Genomic DNA, 8,078 nt, shown 5'->3' on the forward strand with positions numbered 1-8,078 from the left:
AGGGTTAGGGTGCGAGAAAGGTAAGTGTGCGATATTGACGTACTCTAGGGATAGGAGTGGGTTAAGTGAGTTAGGGTTAGGGCGCGGGTTAGGTGAGTGTGCGATAGTGACAGTCTTTAGGGTTAGGGGCGGGTTAAGTGAGTTAGGGTTAGGGCGCGGGTTAGGTGAGTGTGCGATAGTGACGGACCTTAGGGTTAGGGTTTGGGTTAAGGTTATGGATAGTTGTGTATGTAAGGTTTAGTGTAGGTTTGTAAGGATTTTGGTGTGCTTGTGTTGTGTGTGTGCTTTTTGGACAGGGGATTTGTTTTGCTTGTTGATTGTCGGGATTGTGGTGTGTCAGGCATGTGAGGTTTCATGTTTGTGAACTTTCGGTTATGTGGTGTCGGTGATTTCATTGTCAGCGTTGTAGTGCGTCGGTGTTGTCAGGTAGACCCATATATATATATATATATATATATATATATATATATATATATATATATATATATAAATACATTTTCCGTACTGTCGAATGACTGTGTTGCATGATATGTTTGAGAAAACATCACACATATCTGCAGCTCAGATGGCTTACTAGTGAATTGCTGTGGCAATGGTGTGCAGGGTCCTGGGTTAGACACTTGCAAGGGCTAATAATTTATTTTCTGGGGAGAACAAGAGCTGTTGGATACAGAGTGATTAATGCACTTTTAAGCAATTGTAAGTGGGGGCAAAATGGACAGTTATGTATGATGTGACATTCTTTTTGGGACCAGATTGCCCTTTTTTGGTAAGGTGAGAGTGGTATGTTGGGGAAAGTTAGTAGTTATATTTGGAGAGGTAGGTTGGGTCAGAAGACAGACATGACAGTATACAGAGGCAGTATATGACATGTGGGGGGTAAACACCTTGAATGGGGAGGTGTGTTTGGAAGCTGGATGCCCATGACCCCCAAATGGAAACAGTGGAACTGAGGTCCCCACCCATGGGCAGTTACTACTGCACCTCAGGGCCCTGAAAGTGACTGTGCTGGGGGCTGAGTATGAGGGGCAGGCAGAGCCTCTGATTGCACCATGAGGCCCTCCAACTGGTGTATCAGATCTCACAATTCTCTGCGGAACTCCCTTTGTACTAGACCCTGGACCTGACTTCAGTTGACAGGATCCTGTCTGTGCCCACTCCCAGGGGAGGAACAAGCCCCATTCCCTGAGGTGGTTCCACCTGAAGGTAGTGCAGGACCAGCAGAAGATGAGGTCCCGGGGTGGGTCCCAGATGTGCTGTGGCCCGGTTCAACCGCCATATGAGGTGGTAGAGGTGGGTCTGCTGGGAATGGCCTTCCCAAACATGCTATTGTGTTGCAGTTTTAGAACATATGTGGGTTAGTAATAGTCAACACACTCCGGGATTAATTTTAACAGCATGCATAGATATTCCTATTAACCCAAAACACCAGATTTTGAGCAGTTGCATAGCAACCAGAACACATGCATATATGTAACCACAGTGGCCATTACAATGGCATGCATGTTACACTGATATCAACAGGCCACCAATGATAGTGTTTCAACATGGAACATAAATAGAAACACATTTCAATATTTGTTGAACAATAGGATATATGTCCCAACAGTAGGTTTGGTGTAAAATACCCATTGATTTTTGTGTTAAGATTATTGTTGCAGATATGGTGGGGGGGAGGGATGTCAATTAACAACTATTATATCCTTGCAGTGCGAGGTCCTCTGACCTTTTTTCCTGTGTATGTCTTCCAGGTACCATGTCCCGTGAGCGTCTCCCTGTGTATACTCCCCAGGAGAATGATATAATAATAAACTTCATTGTACAACATCACAGAACCCTCTTTGGATGCATGGCCCATGATCTGCAGGAGGGACCACGCTGTGGAACAAGCTCATCCACAGGTTAAACAATGTCAGCCTGTATAACCACTGTTATGAGCAGGTGCGACATTGCTGCACTGATCTCATCCACCATGCCCGTCAGTGTGCTGCTGCAGTTAGGAGGGACCAGCTAGCCACAGGTGGGAGTCATGCCATCCAGCCCCCACTGACACATGCTGAGGAGCTCCTCACCAACCTTGGGGCACCTGCCCGCCAGCCAAGCCAGGAACCTGATGATAGCATTGTGGAGGTGGCTGCTACCCACACAATGGATGAGGAACATACAGGTAAGGCCCCAGGGCACATTAGTAGACCACTGTTGCTTATACATCTTCATCTGTAAAGTATCTTCATGCATATGTCAGATAACATAGTCTGTTGCTGCAGTGTAGTAATGAACAGATTTGCATAATCTCTAGTATTGTGGGTTTGTACTCTTGATGTACTAAAATGCTGCTCCCACCCTGTACCAATGCCACAGGTGTGGCTACTGACTTTACATCTCTCACAACTTTGTTGGTCCCTCTGGTAAACAACTGGGGAAACAGCCTGTAGCTAGTGAGTATGGAGTTGTTTTTTTTCAGGTTTGCCAATACACCGGCCATGTTATGGCGATGGTATTTGCCATGTACACATTTAATGCACCTACCCATAATGCATGCTGTACATGTTCAGTTATTGTTGCTGTTAACTGCACTGCTTCACAGTGGTCTCCATTGTGGCATATCTGAAGGATATGTAAGAGTCCTGCAGTATACCCAGCAACCTGTCAGTGCAAGATGTGTGGACAGAGATGAACGTAATGGTGGGACAAATGGCCTACAGTAGGGACATGTCTGAAACATTACCCTTATACAGTGGCTACAACAGTGTATACACCACTATTACAATGGCAACTGTTACAGAACTACACAACGGTATATCACACTACCACATTCCACACCTTTTACAACCTGTAATGTGATCCTAACATGAGCAATTAATGTGTAATATGGAATCCTATGTTAGGACAACAAATATGGGGAATACATACCTTAATAAACACTGGAAGCGTATGTGTGCATACTCTCCAAATATATTGTGGAAGCAGCTTTTGAAGTACTGACAACATTCACTCTTCTTGAGTTTGCACCTTCCATCAAGTACAGGGCCTCTATGTCACACCAAGTAATGGTCTGCTGTCTAAAAAGTATGTCCATGACATTTGCCCACTCACATGCAACAGAGTAAGCCGTGGCTTGCACACATCTTACAAACCATTGAATGGATCCCATGTCCGAAAGATAGCACTCAGGAGTGGGAGACATAGCTTTACCTCACCATTGCATATACCATGGCAAGCAGTGCAGACAGTCATGCATGTGACTATGAAATATGGGACATTAATGTAAAAAAAACAGATGCCCATCCAAGACAGATGCCAACACATATTACAAACTGGTCACAGAGGCTGCCCAGAAACATGCAGCAACACTGAGGGACTTGCAGGAATGCCTAGCAGTACTGCCTGTGAAGTACCTGTGTCAACAGTCACCTGGACTCTGCATAAGTGTAGCCTGTGGGTTAGGGTAATCAGATGGAAGAGTTGTTCCACAGGAAACATCATCCAGGGCTCTCTACAGGTAGCATATGTATAAAACCAAGTCTCCAAAATGCATGTTTTGCAATGTGTAATGGTGTACTGAGACCAAGGCTGAAACCTACAGACAGTATTAATAAAGATACATGTCGTGCACAAGCAACACCTCACTCCACCTCAGACCCAGCATCCCCATCTGTACCTTGCTGGTGCCAGTGTACACCTTTAGGTTTGCTGTTCATTAGCAGGAACTAGACTGGTAGATATGGAATTCTGAATTTGGAACACTGCAAAATGACACTCATGTGTGGCCTATAGTTGTCAAGCTTCTGCAGGAAGGCTGAGGATGGAGAGGGGTGTCATCCTGAAAAACACAGTGAACTGAAGCATACATCCAAAGCTCACTTAGAATGGCTGTATCTGAACACAGTCTAGGTCATGAATTGTGCCAGAGATAACCCTGACTCCACTGCAATAATGAAGATAATGTGTGACCTGCAAGGGCTGTGCATGTAAGCTGAATTTGCAATCCGCAGAGTTGGGGGACATTTGTAGGGCAGAGTGACCAAATAATGGCAAGTGAAGATGGGCCATGCTAGTATACTCCTTCCAGGAATATTGACTGCTGTAGTTCACTTAACAGGTGTTGCAACAAACAATCATGTTAAGGGTCTGCACACTTATGCAACCCACATATTGTATGCATCTCAATCAGCATCTACACAGCTAATACATTTGTTTGATACTGCACTTGATTGCACAGGTCATATGTCACATATCAGGTGTGTGTAATGTTAACATATGCAGTGTTGTGGCCCCATTGCATATCATGGAAGAGGCTCATATGTCAATAAGGGCTTGTACACTCCTCATAGCCACAGTAAGCTTTGAAGGTTGTCAGTGTAATTGGATTTTATTGCTCATAAATGCACTGCTGATGATGCGATCTGCAAATCAAAGGTCAAGCATTCACTATTGACATCTGTCCTCATATCATCCCAGGTATGTATCAGACAAACACATAGGGGCCGTGAGCAACAGAGCAAACATAACTATCACACATATACACATTCAGAAATGGTGTGTACACTCATGAGGTATGGTGCACAGTACATGCCAGGGTACTGAACAGGTGCACAGCAATTGTGTGTACATGGGTGCAGTGTGTTCCAGGGGAAGGGGCATCACCTACTAACACAACTCATGCATCACAGAGATGTAGAATGTTGGTAACAAGGACTGACTATAGCTGCAGTGCATACTGTTTAGTGCCATATGTCATGCATGTTGACTGTTGGGTAATGAGAGGTCTATGTAATATCTTTGTGTCACCTCACCTGTAAGTGTGTGTGTGTGTGTGTGTGTGTGTGTGTGTGTGTGTGTGTGTGTGTGTGTGTGTGTATGTGTGTTTGTATGTGTGTGTATGTGAGTGTGTGCAGAGGTAAGCAATGATGTACAGGTCTTAAATTACATTTTTTGTTTTCCCCTCACAGGTGACGAGGTGGGTAAATTTTCCTCCTGCAGGCAAACTGATGTTAGTGTCCATATAGACTCTGACAATGATGATAGGTATGGTGAGGCACAAACAGGGTTGTCAGGGGCTGAAGCTGTGCCATCGATTGGCATCCCACATTTATCTACCCCATCCCCGCACACAGTCACAATGCATATACATACCCCATCACCAGTTGCCATATATGAGGGACAGTTGGTGTGTGGTGGCATGAGATAAGACAGTGTGGTGACTATGGCAAGTGTGTCTGTACACAGCAGCTGTTGCCAGATGACAGGCAAGGTACCACACATGCAGATGTACAGGGGTGCGCATAGGAGGGCTGCTGGCCATCATGCCCCTGGCAGAAGTGCCACAGCAGGTGTCACCAGATGCATGTTTTGGGCCATCATGGAGGTACAGGCATGTATGGAATGTTACTCCAGACAGAGTCTGAGGCTCCAGAGGGCTACTCATTCTGCTGTACTTGACAACATCCGTGATCTTGCAGGTGCACACTGTTATTTTGCAGAGGTCCTGGATAGACGGTTGGGTGAGATGGTGGGAATCCTTGACCGTGCAATGTTTGTGTTAAAGCATATGGTGGGAGTAGTGCAATAGCCACATGGACGTAGGTCAGCAACACCAACAGGTGGAGGTCTACATGGATGTGCAACAAGTCACAGCCGCTCCTGTAGTGGCAGTACCAGCACCAGCACTGCAGGGTGGTGCTGTCCAAATGACAACACAGCAGGCCACATGCACGTGATCCTGGCCAGTCCCAACAGGGTCCCAGATCCAGTAGACATTTGTCATCATCGGGGAGAGTACTATATCTGGGCTTGTACCTGGTAGTGCCCATGGAACTGCTGGCAAGCACAGTTCTCATGTCGATGGCCGGACATGGTGAACTGTATACCCCGACATGTACGGTCTGCAGATGTCCAAAAAAACCCTGTATAGGATAGACACATGGCAGAACTGTGTGCTTACATACACACACACATCACCAACACAGCTAGGGCACCTCCATACCTACACACACCACATCTGCACAGCCCAATTGATAATGAAACCCCCTAACACACACACATGATGTCAGCCAAATGGCTCAGCCTAGGTCTCTGGCACACACACAACACATTCTGTGCATATGATGATACCTGTGCCACATCCTTGTCATCCATGCCATCGATGCAGGGATATGCTAATATGGTTCTGATGCACAGAGTGAATGTACTAAGATTTAGCAATGTAATGCTGTGTAACATGTTTTAAGCTGGACAGTTTAATGCTTACATGTCAGGATGTGTAGCTGTCCAGCCATGATGCATTATAGCTGTTATTAACACTGACTGATTGTGGTCTCCATTATGTATTCATTTTGTGTTGTACATATCTGTGTGTCAGCAGGATGTTGGTCTGCTGTTGTTTCCTACAAGGAGTATGGCACTGTGGTGATAGATTGACTGTGTCATATCCTGGGTACAGCTGAACACAAGTAACAGGTCTGTATAACAGTTACATCATGTGCCACATGGCTGATAGATCTGAGGGGTGTATACAAGTGAGTGCATGGTGGCTGATGACAGCAGCTCTTCTTCAGTGGACAATGGTAAGTGTACTGGGTGGCACACACCAAATGTTTATGAATAACACACACACCCAGAGGCTTTGGTGTTGATGCAATACACAGAGAATACTGTACACATGGATGTACTTAATTTTGCAGTGAACTCATTTTAGCCTATGTAATTCCACCAAGACAAAATAGGCAAAACATCACATCAGTAAATAATTAGTCTGTCAGTTTAATGTCATGGACTATGGTACTGGCAGGGTATATGTCCTCCTCTCCAATGTAATGCAGTTCTGGAGTTGGTAAACATATGTGTGCTGGTGTGGGTGGTGCAAACCTCCACTTTGGAAGGTGTGGGATGGCACATATAGTGTGATTAACAACTACTTAACCTGTTAACATAAACTGTATAATATTACAGCAGACTAAGCGGCGGGAGTCACAAAACAGTAACCCCAGTGAGGGTGGCCGCGCCCAAAACATCCACGTCCAACTATATATACCAACTCTAGTATCGCTGTACAGCTGTACAGTGGGGAAGAGGGCATTTACACATCTACTACTAGTTTTGATGGAATGAATTTTCGCAAGATGATTCCTTTGAAATGTTAGCATTTGCCAGTCAGTTCGCGGACAAATAACCACCTGGGACATGTATTTTCTGCCAACTGAAGTATATCACTGCACATACACACACACTTACTTGGTAACACAGAGAGTAGAACCCCTACCTAGGTACTTATTGCTACTAATGTGTTTGGCCTTAATTGCACACACCACACAGCTTTTAGAATGAGGTGTGTCCCAAGTTTCTTGTTAAGTGAAGAACATCACAAGGCCTAGTATAGTATGGTAATGGGGATGTACTGGGTGCTAATGAACAATACATAGTATGATATACTGTCATATACACATTGACAAACACATAACAGTCATAGACACATCTGAGAGACCTGGGTTTATCAGTGCTAACTACCTTGTCAGTGTGTCCATCCTGTTACAGAGAATTTGCACACAACACATGTATCATTGGGCTGGAGAGTGTAATCAGTTACCTGTATGGTTGATGTTGACAGTGGTCCTCATACAATGGACTTTGGGACATGTACTGGGGGTACCATGTTGTAAAGACAGTATACCCAGCACCCACACCCCACATTGGATATTTTTACTCACTGAAACCCATGATAATACTCTGACATGCCCACAATTGCATATTGACCATGACTGCAATACAACCCCTTGTCTATCTAGTCCATGCTACTACAGGGATATGCATTTATTGCACATGCCAAAGGGATAGTAGGGTGAGGGTTTGTCATGGCTCTCCTAATATCAGCAACATCACTACCCCTTATGATGTATGGCAAGGTGTATTGTATTTGGAAATGTGGCCTCAGAATGCTGTATCCTACAAATATACACACTTGCACACAAACACATACTTGCCAAAACTCAAATGGTAACCCATGCCTATCTACCCATTTTTACAACAGTGTTATGCTGGTACTGCAAGCTCCAGGTAGCCCATTGGATGAAGAGTGTATC

The sequence above is a fragment of the Protopterus annectens genome, chromosome 3.part0 (genome assembly GCF_019279795.1).
Source record: "Protopterus annectens isolate FY-2018-M chromosome 3.part0, PAN1.0, whole genome shotgun sequence".
Taxonomy (NCBI): Eukaryota; Metazoa; Chordata; order Ceratodontiformes; family Protopteridae; genus Protopterus; species Protopterus annectens.